We start from the raw sequence: 18120 nt of genomic DNA on the forward strand, positions 1-18120 counted from the left end.
TTTAACATTTGCATGACTATTTCCGATTAAAATATCTCCTTAGCATTCCTAGTTGCAACCTCTTGCTGAATCTAATTTTAACTTGTTTTGTTTTGTTTTTTCCCACACATAATATAGACATTAGTTTGGCAGTGTGTTCGGTAGATTTTTAAAGATGTTCTCTTGACATTCCCATCCCCTAGTTACCCAATCAAAGACTAATCTAGCTACTTCTGTAAAGGCATTTTAACAGATATGATTAAGGTTACTAATCAGCTAAGCTAAAATAAGGAGATTGTTCAGGATTATCTTGGCGGGCCCCATCTAATCATGTGAACCCTTAGCAAGTAGAATAGGAAGGCACAAGAAGTCAGCTAGAGAAATGCAGAAGAGGAAGACAGGAGAAATGAGGCAAAAGGACACAGGGACCTTGAGAAAGACTCAACTGCCCGTGGGGGCTGTGAAGGGGTCATGCTCCAGGGCACAAAGACAGCCTTGAGAATAATCCCCTGCTGACAGGCAGCAAGCAACCGGGGTCTGAGTCCTACAAGCACAAGGAACTGAATACTGCCAACACCCTGAATGAAACTGATTGATTTTAGCCTTCTGAAACTGGAAGCGGAGAACCACCTGGGCTGTATGTGACCAGATTTCGGACATACAGAACTATGGGGTAATAAATAGGTGTCTCTTAGGCTGCTCCATTTGTGGTCACTAGAAAACTAGTACACGCAGTTGTAATTATAGATCATTTTTTCACTTTTATAACAGCATAATTTTCTACCCATTTGATATTTAGCAATATATATTATTGCAAATTATAATCTTAGTTTCTGAACATACATAATTCAGGGGTATGACAAGAAGGAAAAACAAGCAAAAGATCAGCATCCTAATAGGAAAAATAAAAGGAGACTATTCTACTTTTTGAAAATTACCATTAATAAAATGAAAAGGCAAGCCACATACTGGGAGGCAATAATGCACAACACACATATCTCACAAAGGACTATGTCCACAATACGTGAATAATTCTTATAGTTCAATAAAATAGATCAACTCAATTAAAAATGGGCAAAATATTTGAGTAAACACTTCACAAAGATATGTGAATGGTTAATAAGCACATGAAAACATACTTAATATCATTAATTATAGGAAAAACAAAAAAGCCACAACGAGTTACCACTTATACAATCAATTAATGACTGAAAACAAACACACAAAGAAGCAAGACGTCAAATATTGGCAAAGTTAGGAGCACCTGGAACACATATACATTGCTGGTGGGAATGTAAAATATTACAACCACGCTGGAAAACTATTTGGCAGTTTTCTGAAAAGCTGAATATACCCTTAACCTTATAACCCAGCAATTTGACTCAGATATTTACTCAAGAAAAATGAAAACATATGTCCACAAAAGTCTTGTACCTGAGTGTTAATAACATCTTTATGCATTTTGGCAAAAACCTGGAAACAATCCAAATGTCCATCAACAGGTGAATGGATAAATTGTGTTACATCCATACAATGGATTATTTCTCAGCTATTAAAAGTAAAAACTACTGGGTGCCTGCGTGGCTCAGTCAGTTGAGCATCTGACTCTTGATTTCGACTCAGGTCATGATCCCAGGGTCCTGGGATCGAGCCCCATGTTGGGCTCTGTGCTGAGTGTGAAGCCTACTTAAGATTCCCTCTCTCCCTCTGCCCCTCGCCCCCTCACACTCTCTCTAAAAATAAAAAACTAGAAACTACTGAGACATGGAGCAACAGAGATGAACCTCCAAGTATTATGCTAAATGGAAAAAGCCAGACACAAAAGGCCACATACTCTGATTCCATTTATATAAACCTCTAGGAAACACAAATCTATAGTGATAGAAAGTAGACAAGTGTTCTTGGGACTGAGAGTAGGGGTTGGGAATGGGATGGGAAGGATCACAAGGAAACCCTTGGGGTGATGGCAGTACTTGATTTCTTCGTGTGGGACATTTACACAGATGTTTACATATGTCAACATGGACCTGTAAACATTTTATGATATATAAATCTTATCTCAATGTAGTTGAATTTTTAGAAAGAAAAATGGGGACCAAAGCAAAAATAGTAATGGTGACCACTGGTTTTATAGTGAATGGAATCCAAACTTTGGTTTCCTTGCAAAATAAAAATATGACCATAACTTTAAGGTAGGTGTTCTGCTGGATTCTTGTATACGGGCAACCATTATGCAGCATTGACAGACTGAGATAATAAACTTTTTTTTTTTTGGCTTCTTTACCAAAAATTAGGTTCTGTCTTAAGTCCTCCTCCCTCCAAGCTTTTCTAGATTGACCCCTCCAAGCCTTAGAAACCACAAATTTAGGGGCGCCTGGGTGGCTCAGTCAGTTAAGCGTCCGACTTCAGCTCAGGTCACGATCTCACCGTCCGTGAGTTCGAGCCCCGCGTTGGGCTCTGGGCTGATGGCTCAGAGCCTGGAGCCTGCTTCCAGTTCTGTGTCTCCCTCTCTCTCTGCCCCTCCCCCGTTCATGCTCTGTCTCTCTCTGTCCCAAAAATAAATAAAAACGTTAAAAAAAAAAACCCACAAATGTAGTATCATGAAACCATGTGATGACTGTGTGTCACGAAAAGGGAATTCTGGCAGGTTGGAGGAAAGATTCCCCAGGATTTCAGTTTAGGCCCTTAGCTGCAGCTACTTGCTGCTGAGATCTTGCTGCTGTCATACCCAGAATCAATAGAATAAAATTGCTTCTGGGCACAGGACCACAGGCCTAGGTCTGGAATGCTCCCAGTTAGTTTCTGGCCATATGTATAAGATGGTTTCTGGCCCTATACACCAGCTCTATTATGAGTCATCAGCTTGGAAATAAATTTTCTGGCTTCAAATCTTATCCTGAAGCTATTTGACATCATTTCTTCTTTCTTCAGATTGCTTGTGCTTAGTGTGAACGTGAATAGATGTGGCCTTGCTAATACAATGTCAGCCACGTCTGCAGTATTAAAAGTACCTTTTCATCCTTTAGCTTCGATTCCAGAATCATCTCTTTGGGGAGGGCTTCCCTGAGTATGGTACCCAAAGCAGACACTCCTCATCCCATACCACCATGTGACATACAATCACGTTACCCTACATTATCGTCTTCATTACACTGATCAATATATGAAATTATCCTGGTGCTTATTTTTTATCTGCCTCCTCCCACTGGAATGATCCCAGTGAAAAAAGGGACTTAGTCTACCTGTTCATGGGATCCTTAAAGCGTGCTCAGCTCAGTGCACCCGGGTGGCTCAGTTAAGTGACTGACTCTTGCTTTCAGCTCAGGTCATGATTTCACAGTTACAACCCTTGAGTCGGACTCTGTGCTGACAGTGCAGAGCCTGCTTGGGATTCTCTCTCTCCTCTCTGCCCTTCCCCCCCCCCACCACAAAATAAATAAATAAACATTTAAAAAGTTTACTTTAAAAAAAACAAAAACAAACAATGACAACAAAACAGTGCTCAGCTCAGAGCAGGCAGTCAATGAATATTTCAGAGTGAACTTAACTATGAAATTCAGAGAGAAATTTTACAAAAGTTACGTAGAATCTACATTTAAATTCTTTCAAACACCTCTATTCACAGTGTTGATGAGGAAAATCATTTAAAATATAAAATTGTAGGGGCGCCTGGCTAGCTCAGTCGGTTGAGTGTCCGACTTCAGCTCAGGTCATGGTCTCATGGTCCGGTCCGTGAGTTCGAGCCCCATGTCGGGCTCTGTGCTGACAGCTCAGTGCCTGGAGCCCGCTTGGGATTCTGTGTCTCCCTCTTTCTCTGCCCCTCCCCCTCTTGTACTCTGTCTCTCTCTCAAAAATAAATAAACATTAAAAAATTTGTTTAAATATAAAATTATATTCCATGCTATTTGCCACCTACTGATGAGAGATCTGTAAGCAAAAGTCGCCGAAATGCAAACTGCATTTTTCAAAACTTTAATTCCCTTTAAGAGTTCTTTTAAATTCTTAAAGTAAAGCTAAAGTTTAGTCTCAATAGATGTATTTAATACTATTTAGCTATGAAGCAGATATACATATTTATGTAGGCATCAAAGAACTTCAGTTGATTTTTTTTTGCCCTTTTCATGGTTCAGAGGTTCCTATTTCAAAACTGTAAATAAAAGTTAACTGAAATATGAAGATATTCAGGGTAAAGTCATCTAGTGAATAAAATTGCAGTATAGAGAGAAAAAGGTGTACAAGCAAGGTAGGCAGTCTTCTGTCTTTCTTGGATTTATTACCATAAGGGAAAGAAAAAGCTATAATGACTCAACAATTCCAAAAACGTTTGTCATTTTAAACTAATGAAAAAACACATTTTTATAGCAGAAAAATGCAGCATGTAGAAAAATGTAAAAACAAGATTCTCTGTCTCCATCAGCTTAAAAAAGAAGTGTGAATAGAGTACCATGAGATCATTTATTTTCAATAGAGTCTCCTCTTAGGTTCATGGGTTCAATCAATCAACTAAAGTTTGGGTCTCATTGTCTGTGCACAGCCCCCCATCCCCGACATCACAAAATCTTGGTGTTCTACCTGAGGTAGTTCTAGTGGGTAGAATTATGTCCTTCCAAATTATATCCACGTCTTAACCCCCATTACCTGTGAATGTGACCTTATTTGGAAATAGGTTCTTTCCCTATTTCCTAAATAGGGTCTTAGTTTGTACATTAAACTAAGTTAAATATCTCAAAATGAGATGATACTGGATTTGGGGTGAGCCTCAAATACAATGATTAGTATTCTAATAAGCAACATGCATCAGGTTTGAGACATCCAGACACAGAGAAGAACCAAAGAGAAGACATGTGAGACAGAGGCAGAGACCGGAATGATGTGTCTATAAATCAAGGAATGCAAAGGATTATGGGCAAAGTAGGAAAAGAGTAGGTGGGAGAGTGCACCAGAATGAATTCTCCCTCAGAGCCTCCAGAAATAACCAATCCTGCGGACAACCAGATTTCAGACCTCTGGCATCCAGAACTATGAGAGAATACATTTCTGTCATTTTAAGCCACCAAATTTGTGGTAATCTGTTAAGGGAATAACAGGAAACAAACATAGTTGTATAATGTTTGAAATAGCTTTTATTTTTTTTATTTTTAACTGATGTATAGTTGATATATAATACTAAATTAGTTTCAGGTATATGACACAGTGATTCAACAATTATATACATTATGAAATGCCCACCATGATTACAGTATTATTGACTATATTCCTTATGCTGTACTTTTCATCTCCATGACTTATTTAAAAATTTTTTTAATGTTTATTTATTTTTGAGAGAGAGAGAGACAGAAAGTGAGCAGGGGAGGGGCAGAGAGAGAGGGAGACACAGAATCCAAAACAGGCTCCAGGCTCTGAGCTGTCAGCACAGAGCCCGACGTGGGGCTCGAACTCACAAGCCGTGAGATGGTGACCTGAGCCAAAGTGGGATGCTTAACCACCTGATCCACCCAGGTGCCCCCCAAACCCATGACTGTGTTTTGATGTTTGCTAAACATGGGAGCCCAGCTGGCTCAGTTGCAAGAGCATGCGACTCTTGATCTCAGGTTGAGTTTGAGCCCCATGTTGGGTGTAGAGATTACACAAAAATTAAATTAAAAAAAAAAAAAAAGATTGCTTAAAAAAAAAATGCCAAACACAATGTCTTGTTCCTTTGCAGACCACTGTGGGGCACTATAATCTGTGTCTTTGGGAAGCCGACTTTGAATGGTCTTTAATTAAAGCTTTGGTAGGCTCTGTGGGAACAGAGAGTTTCCTTTGGGGAACAACAGTGACAAATTCAAGACTCAGGTAAAAGAATCTCAACCACCCTGGGGCCAATGGAAAACTCTGCTTTTTCATTGTATAACACTTAACACTCTTGGGGGAAAATAATGATTTAGTAACTAGTTCCCAAAGTAAAAGCAAATTTTCTTTGAAATGGTTGCTTAGCAGAGCTGTTCTGTGCTCAGCTGTTCTGTGATATTTTGATTTTAAAGTGTCATATGAAAATCTGTCCTATTGTCTATGCTTTCTAATCCACCATCTACGCTGCTCCTAGAGTTACATATGTATTTGAAACAAATCACATGAGTTAAATCACACGTGAATACAAATTCTTCAGCATGATACAAAAGAGCTTTCCTTATCTGGCACTTGCCTAGTTCCTCATCATTTCTCCCTATTCCCCGATCTTCGCACTGTGCGTGTTTTGGCAGATGCTGGTAGTTGCCTACTGAAAATCTAATCTCTCCTTTTTCCCTATTCTTAGAACTCCAGTTTCTTTTAAGGCATCAATATGCCCAGTTTAAAACACACACACACACACACACACACACACACACACACACACACGACATTTCTTATCTTCGTTTCAGCCGGGAGTCATCATCTGACACACTTTTGGCCAGAGAGATGTAAGCAATTGCCTGTCGGAAAGCCATGGGAAGAGTTTGGTTTCTTTTTTTAAGTTTATTTATTTTGAGAGAGAGAGAGCAGGGGAGGGGCAGAGGGAGGGAGAGAGAAAATACCAAGCAGGCTCTGCACTGACAGCACGATTAACTGACTGGGCCACCCAGATGCCCCTGGTTTCTTGAAATAGTGCCCCCGTTTTTGTTTGCTTTTATTTCTTCTTCTTTTTGCCTGGCTAAGTGGACAGAAGCCTGGAAGTAGAACAGCAGATAAGAACAGCTACTAGCTACAGATTGGAGGGGGTGCAGAGATTGAATGAACCTAGGATATGGAAGATAGCATGGAGTTGCTGCACCAGTACTGGGTCGCCTGCCTCTGATCATCATCTTCTTCTCCTTCTTTTTTCTTTCTTCTCCCCCTCCTCCTCCTCCCTCTCCCTCTCCTTCTCCCCCTCCTTCCCCTCCTCCTCCTCCTCCTCCTCCTCCTCCTCCTCCTCGTCCTCCTCCTTCTTCTTCTTCTATGGGTGTGGGTGTGTGTGAAAAAAATCAATCTCTATTTGGTTATGCCACTAACTCAGGCCACTTTGACATATAACCAAATGCAATCCTAAGAGACATAGCCATTGACAACATATCATTCATCTTTTTTGAATAAATCTTTGCTATCAAGCCTCTATGTCTTAGTAGATTTCTCTCATGGTCTGGAAAATTCCTATTTATCATTTAGGATCCAATTCAAGTGGTACCACCTCATAGATGCATTTCACAACTTGCATCCCAATTACTATTCTACCTCAGTCTCCCTACCTGTTGGAGGCATACCCTAAAATGAATAGGCAATATTCAGGCATCATTCTTTGAGACATGCTGCTTCCCTCATAGCACTGTCTGGAATATAAACCTTACTTGAAATTGTCAGTGCGTCCACCTGACTTAAGTGCTCTTTCCTTAGCAAAGTCTGAAAAAATTTTTAACTCATAGTTTATAAAGTCAAAAAAAGAAATAATATTTTTAAATAGGACTTTTATATAAACAAATTAATATGGTATATACAGTTAAGTTAGAACAAGCATATATATATATGTATATATATGTAAATGCACATGAATATACACACATCTGAACACATGGCATATGTGATGTGTCTATGTAAGTGCATGAAATATGTAACTCTGCACACACAAAAATATAAATTCTGTACAAATGGAACAATAATTCTGAACTAACATAAGATGTCTTAATTGAGATATATGTCAGTGTTTCTCAGACTTTAATGTGTATGAAAATTCTCTGGGTATCTCATCAACATCTAGACCAGAAGCAGCAAGGTGGGGCCTGTGAGTCTGTATTTCTAACAATTCCCAAATGTTGCAGATGCTGCTGGTTTAGGTACCACCCTTTGAGTGGCAAGGACTGAGTGAAGCCTTAAGCTACCTGTATTGTAGGAAAATGCCCCTATCTTGATACAGGTATGGTCCTCTTCTACTTCATTTTTTTGGATTATGCAATCTATGCACAGTTACAAATATTTGGCAAGGCAGAGGTTGACTGTGTGTTCTTTAAGCCCCTTGTGTCTCATACTGGAACATACAGGTGGGATATTTTTCCCAGCTTCTACTTAAGCTACATATGGCCATGTCACTAAGTCTAGCCAATGGGATGTGCTATGTCCTGCTCCCAGTTCTGGCCCCGACACACTTTCATATGTGATCCTACGTGTCTTTCCCTTTTCATTGGCTTGATTCAAACAAGCATGGTGACCTTGAAAGCCAGCTGGTGAAGGTAGCAGAGACAAAAGATGGAAGGAGCATGTGACCCCATGTTGGTTCTTGGAAGAGCCACCTACTATTCTAGGATTACTCAGTCTTGAGCTTACATAGTGAGAAATAAAGTTGTATAATTTTTGAGCAATTCTACATTTGGGGGTCTATTTTTACAGTAAATTTCCTCCCTACTTAAAGCAGTGGTAATTTTGTAATTTGGTGAAAACATACCACAATATTAGTGCAGGATTGGTATTTTTGGGACTGGCTAAGGTTTTCAGTGGGGGGGGGTGTTTATAAATATACATTACTGTTAAACTAAGTTTTTTTATATGTATATACTTATATGTGTGTGTGTGTGTGTGTGTGTGTATATATATATATATATATATATATATATATATATATACACCCACAGTCACAGGTGGATGAATGAGGCTGATTATATGCCATAAAAACATGTTCTAATTTGAATAGTTGCTGTTTTATTTAGAATTTTAAAAAATCACATTCTTTAGAATGTGTCTGGTTTCACCAATGAAATGCAGCACGGAAATTGCATGAAAATTTTTTTGTTATAATAGTTAAGAAAAAAAAGTATAAATAAATTTAAGATATCAAATAAATTAGGAAAATATCTAAATCTACAAATGTCTTCAAAACTGTGAATAAACATGGGGTGCCTGGGTGGCTCAGTCAGTTAAGTGTCAGACCCTTGATTTCAGATCAGGTCATGACCTCCCAGTTGTGAGGGCCTTGAGGGTCTTGAGGTCAGGCTCTGCTCTGCATGTGGAGCCTGCTTGGGATTCTCTCTCTCTCCCTTTCCCTCTGTCCCTCCCCTGCATGCATGCACTCTCTCTCTTAAATAAATAAACCACACACACACACACACACACACACACACACACACCACATGAATAAACAGAACTGCTTTTTGAAAATCTATTGCTAAAGAATACCAAAGGAAAGACATATTAATTCAAAATTCCCTTTACGGGTAAGAAGTTCCTATAAAATCTTTCCTAAATTGGAAGGTAAGAGGATAAGGAATTTAACAGAATATTTGGCCAGAAGGCATCAGAGACATAAAAGAAGTATAAGAAATATAAGGAAAATCAACAGGGTTCTATTAGAAGTCATTACTAATCCTTGCATTTTTTTCAGTTGTTTATAATAAAAGCTATTTATATTTCATAAGATGATAACTATTGGCTGTAACATATATTGCCCATCACTTAAAATAAATGAAACTAAAGGAATTTCCGAGCCTTTTCATTCCAGGAATGAAACAGAGAATTGATTTCCATGTAACAGATTACTGTGTAAAGAAATTACTAACTGGTCAGATTTGCTTTGCTGTCCCTCTCTGAGTATCATTTGTGGGCAAGCTATTATTTGTAGGTAAATGTGATTAGTCTTCAAATGCAGAAAATATAAATAAATGTACTTTCTTATATTAAACATATTTATGAATGAAAACAGGCAGATCTCCTTGAGCTTATTAAACCAAAATGATAGCCTTCAGATAACATATCAGCTGCTGGCAATCCACAATAGTAGGGGGCAGGGAAGGTTTGCATCAATGACAGTGAGAATGCAGTCCTCACTTCCCGGTTCAGTCCATTGTTTCAGCTTTTGCTTGCCCCAAAGGTTTCCCTCCAGTATCAAACAAGGATTATACAATCTATGCAGCCACAGATACTTGGTGAGGCAGAGGCTATGTGTTCTTTAAGCCCCTTTTCTCTTATACTAGAAAATTTAGCTGGGGTATATCAAACAACGGGTAATAAATCACTAAGTTCAAGGGGAAATAAATCAAATAGTGCTTGGTTTGTGTTTTGGTTTTGTTTCTTTCTGCGAATATCTGAGCAAAATGTTACAAGGTGTAAGCAAAGTTTGCAAGCCAAGGCGTGCAGGCTGAATCTGGCCAGCAGATGTGCTCTGTAAGCCTGCACAGTGGCATTGTTTGTCTCAGGAGATTGAGGGGGGAAATCTGCATTAGGGCTTTTCTCAAAACATTTGAAATTCTATCACCAGTGACTGGCATCCTGTTTGGGGTGGGGGGTGGGGATCAAGTGAAGCTGAAGACAAACTTCCTGTGTTCTCCCCCTGTCTTGTTCTCCCAAAGCTTGGACCAAGTATTTGTCTGGCCCCTGTTGGCATTTCTATTTGTAACTTCTGTGTAGAGGAATGGGGGTGGAGGGGCCATGATATGAAGAAACAGAGAAAGGTTTAAAAACTCCACAACTTAAATCTTTATTCAGGAGAAAAAATGGGAATTGCTGGTGCTAGTAACACCTCAACACAAATGTATTTATTATAATGGATTGGATCCTTCACAGCAGCTGAACAAAAATATTAAAAAAAAAACTTCCTTGACAAATACCTGCCTTTTTTTTGGTTTTCTTTTTTTTTTTTTTAATGCTTATTTATTCTTGAGAGAGAGGGAGACACAGCGCGAGCAGGGGAAGGGCACAGAGAGGAGACAAAGAATCAGTCGGAAGCAGGCTCCAGGCTCTGAGCTGTCAGCGCAGAGCCCTAAGTGGGGCTCGAACTCACAAACCCCGAGATAATTACCTAAGCCAAAGTTGGAAGCCTAACAGACTGAGCCACCCAGGCGCCCTCTAGTTCTCTTTCAATGAGCTGATACTGAAACAAAGAAATAACAACTGTTAATTTAGGTTAAATATATTTGTTTTTCTTTCTACCTACATTATGTGTTGGGGTCTTCCTGTCTTGATCAGAAAAAGTATACCTCCATCGTTGAATTAATGAATTTGAAGTTTTCGTGACAAATTTCAAAGTTTTTAAATAAAATGTAGAAATCGTAGAGAATAAGTAACCCAAAAGGCTTATGACCTCTCTAAACTCTTTGTAATTCTTAAAGTCAAAATAGCTGCATTTAGGTTTACATTTCACATATTTGGCATCATTTACTCTGTCCTCTTCGTATTTCTCGGTTTTTGTTAATGGCACTGCATCTAGTGTTTCTTAAAATGATAGTGTGGCAGCCCCAAGCAGAATAAAAAAATAAAGTCTTTCAAATGAAAGCTAAGGCATGGTTGCAGAATACATAGGTACTGCATATTTCATGTTATTTCCTTAAACTGTGACCATCTAAGAACAACTGGGAACCCAAAAAGGAAATTTGCAACTTTTCATGTTTATGGGCTTTGCTCCTGGGCTCTCAGGGAAGCAGTACTCTAACATTTCCCAAGGTCAAAATGACTCAGCAAAACTTCAAAGTATGGGTTCTATTTCTGCCTGGAGCACACATTGTACATCTGCTTTGATAAAGAAAATAACCAAAAAGGAGCGTTCTGAACACAGAGGATAAGAAAAAGTAAGAAACTTCCCTGGTTCCCATAAAATTAAAGTCATACAGCCCTGCATATAATAGAAACTTAAGGTCTGCAACTTTCTGAAATGGTCTTTGTCTAATACTTTGTAACTTTTTATGTAAAAAATGTGTATACCTTTACACCAAATGTTCCCTTACCCGAGCACTCTATTCTGGTGAAGCTTGTATATCCCAGACAGCTGTCCTAACTTGGGCTCAAACAAAACTCTCTTCCTTTTTTTTTTTTAGAAATTCTAAAAGGTTTGTTCATTTTGCATCAACAGGACCACAACACCTTAAAAAAAGCAAAACCCGTATTTTGATATCGTAGGACAAATGTGATTGGCCCTTTTAAATATAAAAGGCACACTTTTAAATATAAAAAAGGAGGATGAGACTTTTATAAATTTCTTCGCTTTTTCTACATAAAAGTTTTTCCTCTTGCTCTTACCATTAGTGTATTTCAAAAGAAAAACAAAACAAAACCCCAAACAATACAAAACAGCAACCATGACTTCAGTGTGGCCTTTCCAACCCTAGACTCTTGAGGCTCTAGTCAGGGCCTGGTCATGACTGCGTTCCTGAAATCTGGTTTGATTCGCGGAAATTTCAGACTACTGCGGCCTTTGAAAACTCCACATCAGAATCAGCCCCCTCCTATCAGCCCCTCCTAGCAGAAGTAGCGATTCCTTCCCATTTTTTCAAAGAGAATCACCAAGATGGTAAATTAGCCACAGCTTGACCTTTCCAATTGTTCTGTCCAGTTGTTTGCTGTTTTTCTAAATTGCCAATGTATCTATCATTTGTGTATTTACTTATGCACACCCTGTCCTATTCGAAAAGATCGAAGGTGGTTAGACACATAACTGTGAGCAAAATAAATCTTAAAACCGGTGAAAATGAGGTAGCAAAGGTAGGAATCTAAGAACAGAGAGCGTATACAACATGCATGCCAAAGCTGTGAGACGTGGGCTGCTCACTGCTCCCTATCACCCATCAGGGGAGAGGGACACAGACAGCTGTAGAACTCACTTGCACAGTTTATTGCTACAGAGGAAGGACAAGAGGTGGAAAAGGGAACAATACCTTCATGATTTAAATGTTGCTCATTCAGCGTACCTGCGAGGCTCAGTAGGTTGAGCTTCCCACTCTTCATTTCGGCTCCAGCCATGATCCCAGGGTCATGGGATCGAGCCCCACATTAGGGAGGCTTAAGATTCTCTCTCCCGTTTCTTCTGCCCCTCCCCTGCTTCCACTCTTACTTGCCCACACACTGCTCTCTCTCACTTTCTAAAATAAAAAAAAAAAACTTTTTTAAATAATAAATGTTGCTATTTCAAGGAGGTTGAAACAAAGTATTAAAAAGAGGCCCTGTATTATTCCCACCTGTTCATTATTCTCCCTACCTCTGCCCTGCAGAAGCCTTGCTACACTGAAAGCAAGCTGCACCTTGACTAGACTGGAGCAGTTCATGACAGCAGCCTGGGTGGCAAGACATGGACATTTCAACTAAAAGGCAAACTGATTCTGCTCAACCTAGCTGTTCTAGAGTGCAGAGCAGGGTCCTTTTCAGCCTGAATAAAGCCATAGCTTTGTTTTTTGTGCATCAATGTTCTGGAGGATCCAAAATGAGGCCTTTTCTCTCTCTAGGACTGAGCTGCATTGCCCTGCGGGGTCTTCCTCAAAGGAGGAATGTGAGAGTTGGGACACCAAATATCACCCTGTTAATGTTAATACATTCATGACATACACTCATTGCTCAGATGCCACTGTCTTGCCTCCAAGAACTGCGATGTTTCACAGAGTCCCTTTTCTACATCCCATACACCTGGCTGTTTTAGAGCTTGAAATGTGCTGTATCTCATGTTGGTGACAGGGTGTTGCCAAGACTGGGCCAAGTTGGTGGGATCTGAGCTGTCAGGTGTTAGGGCTCTCCATTAAGACAGTAAGCCAAAAGGAAAGTAACCATCAAGCCTTTGATCATTGTGGTCGTGTAAGTGAGAAACTAAATAGGAGAAAGCTCTGCCCTGCTGTTCCCCACTCATGACGTTCCATTTCCCCCCACAAAATGCTGCTGGGCGGGAGTCAGGTGGATCAGGCAGATGAGGGGATTGTCTTGTTGCTGGGGGGGAGGTGGTGCATAGAGGCTCCTGCTGCAGAAGATAGATGGGAACCGAAAAAATCATCAAATAACAGGGTAGTGAGCTGCTGCGATTACAGGGAAAGCTTAGAACGTCACTCAAGTTATCTAGTTAATAAACATGTATATAATAATGATTAATTTCTAAGGAAAAAAATCAAACTGTAGTTTTGAAAACAATATTGCAATGAAATGGTCTAATAATATGCTGCCATCAATCCTAGGTCATCATCTCTGCATCACATTTGCTAAAACCAACATCCACTGATATCTCTATTCCACTTCGTAGAAACATCTCAAAAATTACGAAGTCAAAGAATTGCTGAATATCATGTCAAAAAAAAGGAGTTTCACGCCAAAGTGTGAATACTTGTAAGAATTGGGTATTCTTCCTTCTGGCAAAAGCACAGAGTAGTGAAAGGAGCTACAGTGTTAGGGGTGGCAGGGCACGGAGGTGTTACCTGGTGCAGCCTTTCACTTTGTGGACAAGTCCATTCAGGCCTAAACAAAGTGACTTGCCCAAAGTCAAACAAGAAGCCAGGGCCAGTGCAGGGCCAGGCTGAGCTGTGCCCTGATCCCCAGCAGAAAGTTGTCCATCGCTGAGCAAAATCCCTGGGAAAACAGCTCAGGGTTTTAGAATTGCAGAATGTTGCAATCGGGAAGGACCAGCTTAACCCTGTTACATACCTGTGAGGTAACTAGAGGAAACTCAGGATACATAAAAAAAAATCCTTATTGGGATGCCTGGGTGGCTCAGTCGGTTAAGCATCCGACTTCGGCTCAGGTGGTGATCTCACAGCTTGTGAGTTTGAGCCCCGCATTGGGCTCTGTGCTGACAGCTCAGAGCCCGGAGCCTGCTTCAGATTCTGTCTCTCCCTGTCTCTCTGCCCCTCCCCTACTCATGCTCTATCTCTCAAAAATAAATAAATATTTTTAAAAATTAAAAAAAATCCTTATTAAAAGCCTAGCACAGTCTCTTCACTGGCCTAGCCTGCCACATCTCCTGACTTTCTCCTTTGTGTTTACTCCTCTCAGGCCAACAAGTCTTTCAGCAGGAGCCCTGACACTTCCCCATTCAGGATCTATGCCATTTTGGGTCCTGTATCCTGAAATACACTTTCCTCCCTTTCTGGCTGATTCTAACTGTAACTTCATTCTAAGTGTTACTCTTCGAAAGAAACCTTTCCTGACCAACCTGTTTAGGTGAGTCCCCCTAGAAATCCTGATTAAAGCTAGTACTGAAATAAATAAATTTAATATGTGTGGCAATAGAGGCCAGTATATTCTTGGGTTCACTTTGTATTAATCATTGTATTGTTCACTTAATTTTTACTTTTATTGGAGGATATGGTAAGAAAAGCCAAAAGATTCCACAAAGGTTGGTATGAAAAATGGCATTCCCACATCCCTGGTCTCTGCCCCACGACTTGATTTAGGCTTCCTGGAGAAAACACTTTCAACTCTTTTAGTGTGTGTGTATGCATAGGGGAGTGTGTGTGTGTGTGTGTGTGTGTGTGTGTGTGTGTGTGTGTATTAGTATTAACTCCATATTTCTGGATAACACGTATCCTGCTTTTTTCTTGATTTTGAAAAATTAGCTATTGATTCCCTACTAAGGAAAATGAGGTCTTATCTGTCTTACACCAGTCCCCCCTCCTACCAAGATGCAATTCCCAGTGCATTGATATCATAGTTTCTGGTCAGGTAAATATATGGTATTTATGTTAATTTTGATTATATATGTACTATTTACAGCTCAGCCACATGCTATAATGTTATAACATTTCGTTTCTTAGATACTAAATGCCCTTCTATATAATTTTTAGGTTTCTTGCTATTACTAATTGTCTTGTTTTCTCTTTGGCTTAGATTTTAACGTACCTATTGCTAACTTACCCTCAGATTCTCTCGCATAGGTGTAAATCTCATTTGAGTATGTGTGAGAACGTCAGATATTAATTTCATCTTCTGCAGACAGTTTTCCTCCTGCTTCAGCCTAAAGTAGTCGTTTTCCAAGCTTTGTCCATCACTATTGCCTGGACCTTTCCTGCACTGCTGCCCTGGAATGTCCTCTTGCTCTGCTCCACTATGGGATCTCCTGTTCTCAGGATCCCTCTCTCAGAGGCCACAGACTGATCATTTTTAAAACATTGAGATGAAGTAATATCAGTGACAAGAGCCACAGAACCTCAAAGGACTAAAGGCCTTTTCTTCTTTTTATATCAGACATTTAACGACATTTTGTGTTTTTACATTTCTAATTGGTTTTCTATGCCATTTCATGTAAAATAAATGTCTCCTTTTAACATCTGCAAGTAACTATTTTCAGTTTTAATATATTACCTTTCAAAAAGGTAGCAAGGGCAATTGAAGAGGTGTTAAATATATATCACGGTTAAATCATGCAGAAGAAAGTGCTTTTTTTGCTTTTGAAATTTTTTGCGTATATAAAGGCTTGAGTAAAATGGGTGAAAGGATTGTAATGTGCTGAGGTGGAAAAAAATCCATTTTACGATTTCCAAGACCAAGAAGATGAAATCCACAGTGTTCAAATATAGATTTAAATGCTTGTAACTAGCAATCCCCAAAGGAATACTAAACAAGATTTTTGTAAAATTGACAGCTGACTCTAAAATTTATGTGAAAATGCAGAGGACAAAACTGGCAAAGGCAACCTTGATTAAAAAGAACAAAAAGAGCCCAACCACCAGAAACCAAGACCTATTACAAAACTATAGTAATCAAAACAGTGTGTTTCTGTGCCTGGATAGACAAATAGGCCAATGGACCAGAATACAGAGTTCAGAAACAAATCCACACATATATGGTCACCTGTTTTATGACAAGGTGATCCTACAGTAGAGTGGAGAAAGTTCTCTTCAATAAATAATACTGGTGTAACTGAATATCCACATGGGAAAAAAATATATCTTGATGTTTATGTCATACACCATACAAAAAATTTTCAGTGGATTTAAAATCTATATGTGAGAATGAAACAATAAAGCTTTAAAAAAAACACAAGAACGTTTTGATGACTTTGGAGTTGGCAAAAATTTTTTAAAAAATGGTCTACACATTCAAATTAAGAATTTCTGTTCATCAAAAGAATTTCTGTTCATCAAGGAACTAGAGAATATTACGCTAAGCGAAATTAGTCAGAAAAAGACAAATATCATATGACTTCACTCATATGAGACTTTAAGACACAGAACAGATGAACACAGGGAAGGGAAGCAAAAACATAAAAACAGGGAGGGGGACAAAACCTAAGAGACTCTTAAATATGGAGAACAAACAGAGGGTTACTGTAGGGGTTTTGGGAGGGGGGATGGGCTAAATGGGTAAGGGGCAGTAAGGAATCTACTCCTGAAATCATTGTTGCACTATATGCTAACTAACTTGGATGTAAATTAAAAAAATAAAATAAAATAAAAAAGAAATCAGCAAAAAAAAAAAAAGAAAAGAAAAACCATTAAGAGAGTTCAAAGCCAAAACCACACATAGGAAAGAGATATTTACAATACATGTGGTTGAAAAATCAGTAAGAGGGGCGCCTGGGTGGCTCAGTGGGTTAAGCATCCGACTTCGGCTCGGGTCATGATCTCGCGGTCAGTGAGTTCGAGCCCCGCATTGGGCTCTGTCCTGACAGCTCAGAGCCCGGAGCCTGTTTCAAATTCTGTGTCTCCCTCTCTCTCTGATCCTGCCCCATTCATGCTGTCTCTCCCTGTCTCAAAAATAAATAAACGTTAAAAAAATTAAAAAAAAAAGAAAAGAAAAATCAATAAGAGACAAATAAAAAAAGTGGCAAAAAGATTTGAATACGCACTTTACAAGAGAATATTCTGATCACTGATACACACACATAAGATTCCTAACATCATTAATGATTAGGGCAATTAAAACCATGATGAGATTTCTCTACAAACCTACCAGAATGGCTAAAATTAAAAGGCTTGCTGGTTGGTAAGGATGCGGAGAAACTGTAACCCTTATGAATTGTTGGTGGGAATGTAAAATTGTGCAGCTGCCATAGAAAACAGTATGGTTGTTACTCAAAAAATTAAACATAGAACCACCATGTGATACAATTCCCCTTCTGGGTATATGCCCCAAAGAAGTGAAACCAGGAGCTTACACAGATATTTGTACAAAAATGTTCCTAGCAGTTTTATTCACAAAAGCCAAAAGATGGAAATAACTCAAATATCTATCAACAGATATGGATGAACAAAGTATAAACTTACACTGGAATATTATTCAGCCTTAAAAAGGAATAAAAGTATATTATGTGCTACAATGTAGATGAACCTTAAAGACAACATGGTGAGTGAAATAAACCAGACACAAAAGGACAAATATTATATGATTCCACTTCGTTAAGGTACCTACAATTGTCAAATTCCTAAAGAAGAGGAAGTAGAATGATGGTTTCTAGGGCCTGGGGGTTACCATCATGGGGAG

This window comes from Lynx rufus, unplaced genomic scaffold (assembly GCF_022079265.1).
Source record: "Lynx rufus isolate CCGP_SWC_20201006 ecotype Redwood Valley unplaced genomic scaffold, mLynRuf1.p SCAF_1, whole genome shotgun sequence".
Classification (NCBI taxonomy): domain Eukaryota; kingdom Metazoa; phylum Chordata; class Mammalia; order Carnivora; family Felidae; genus Lynx; species Lynx rufus.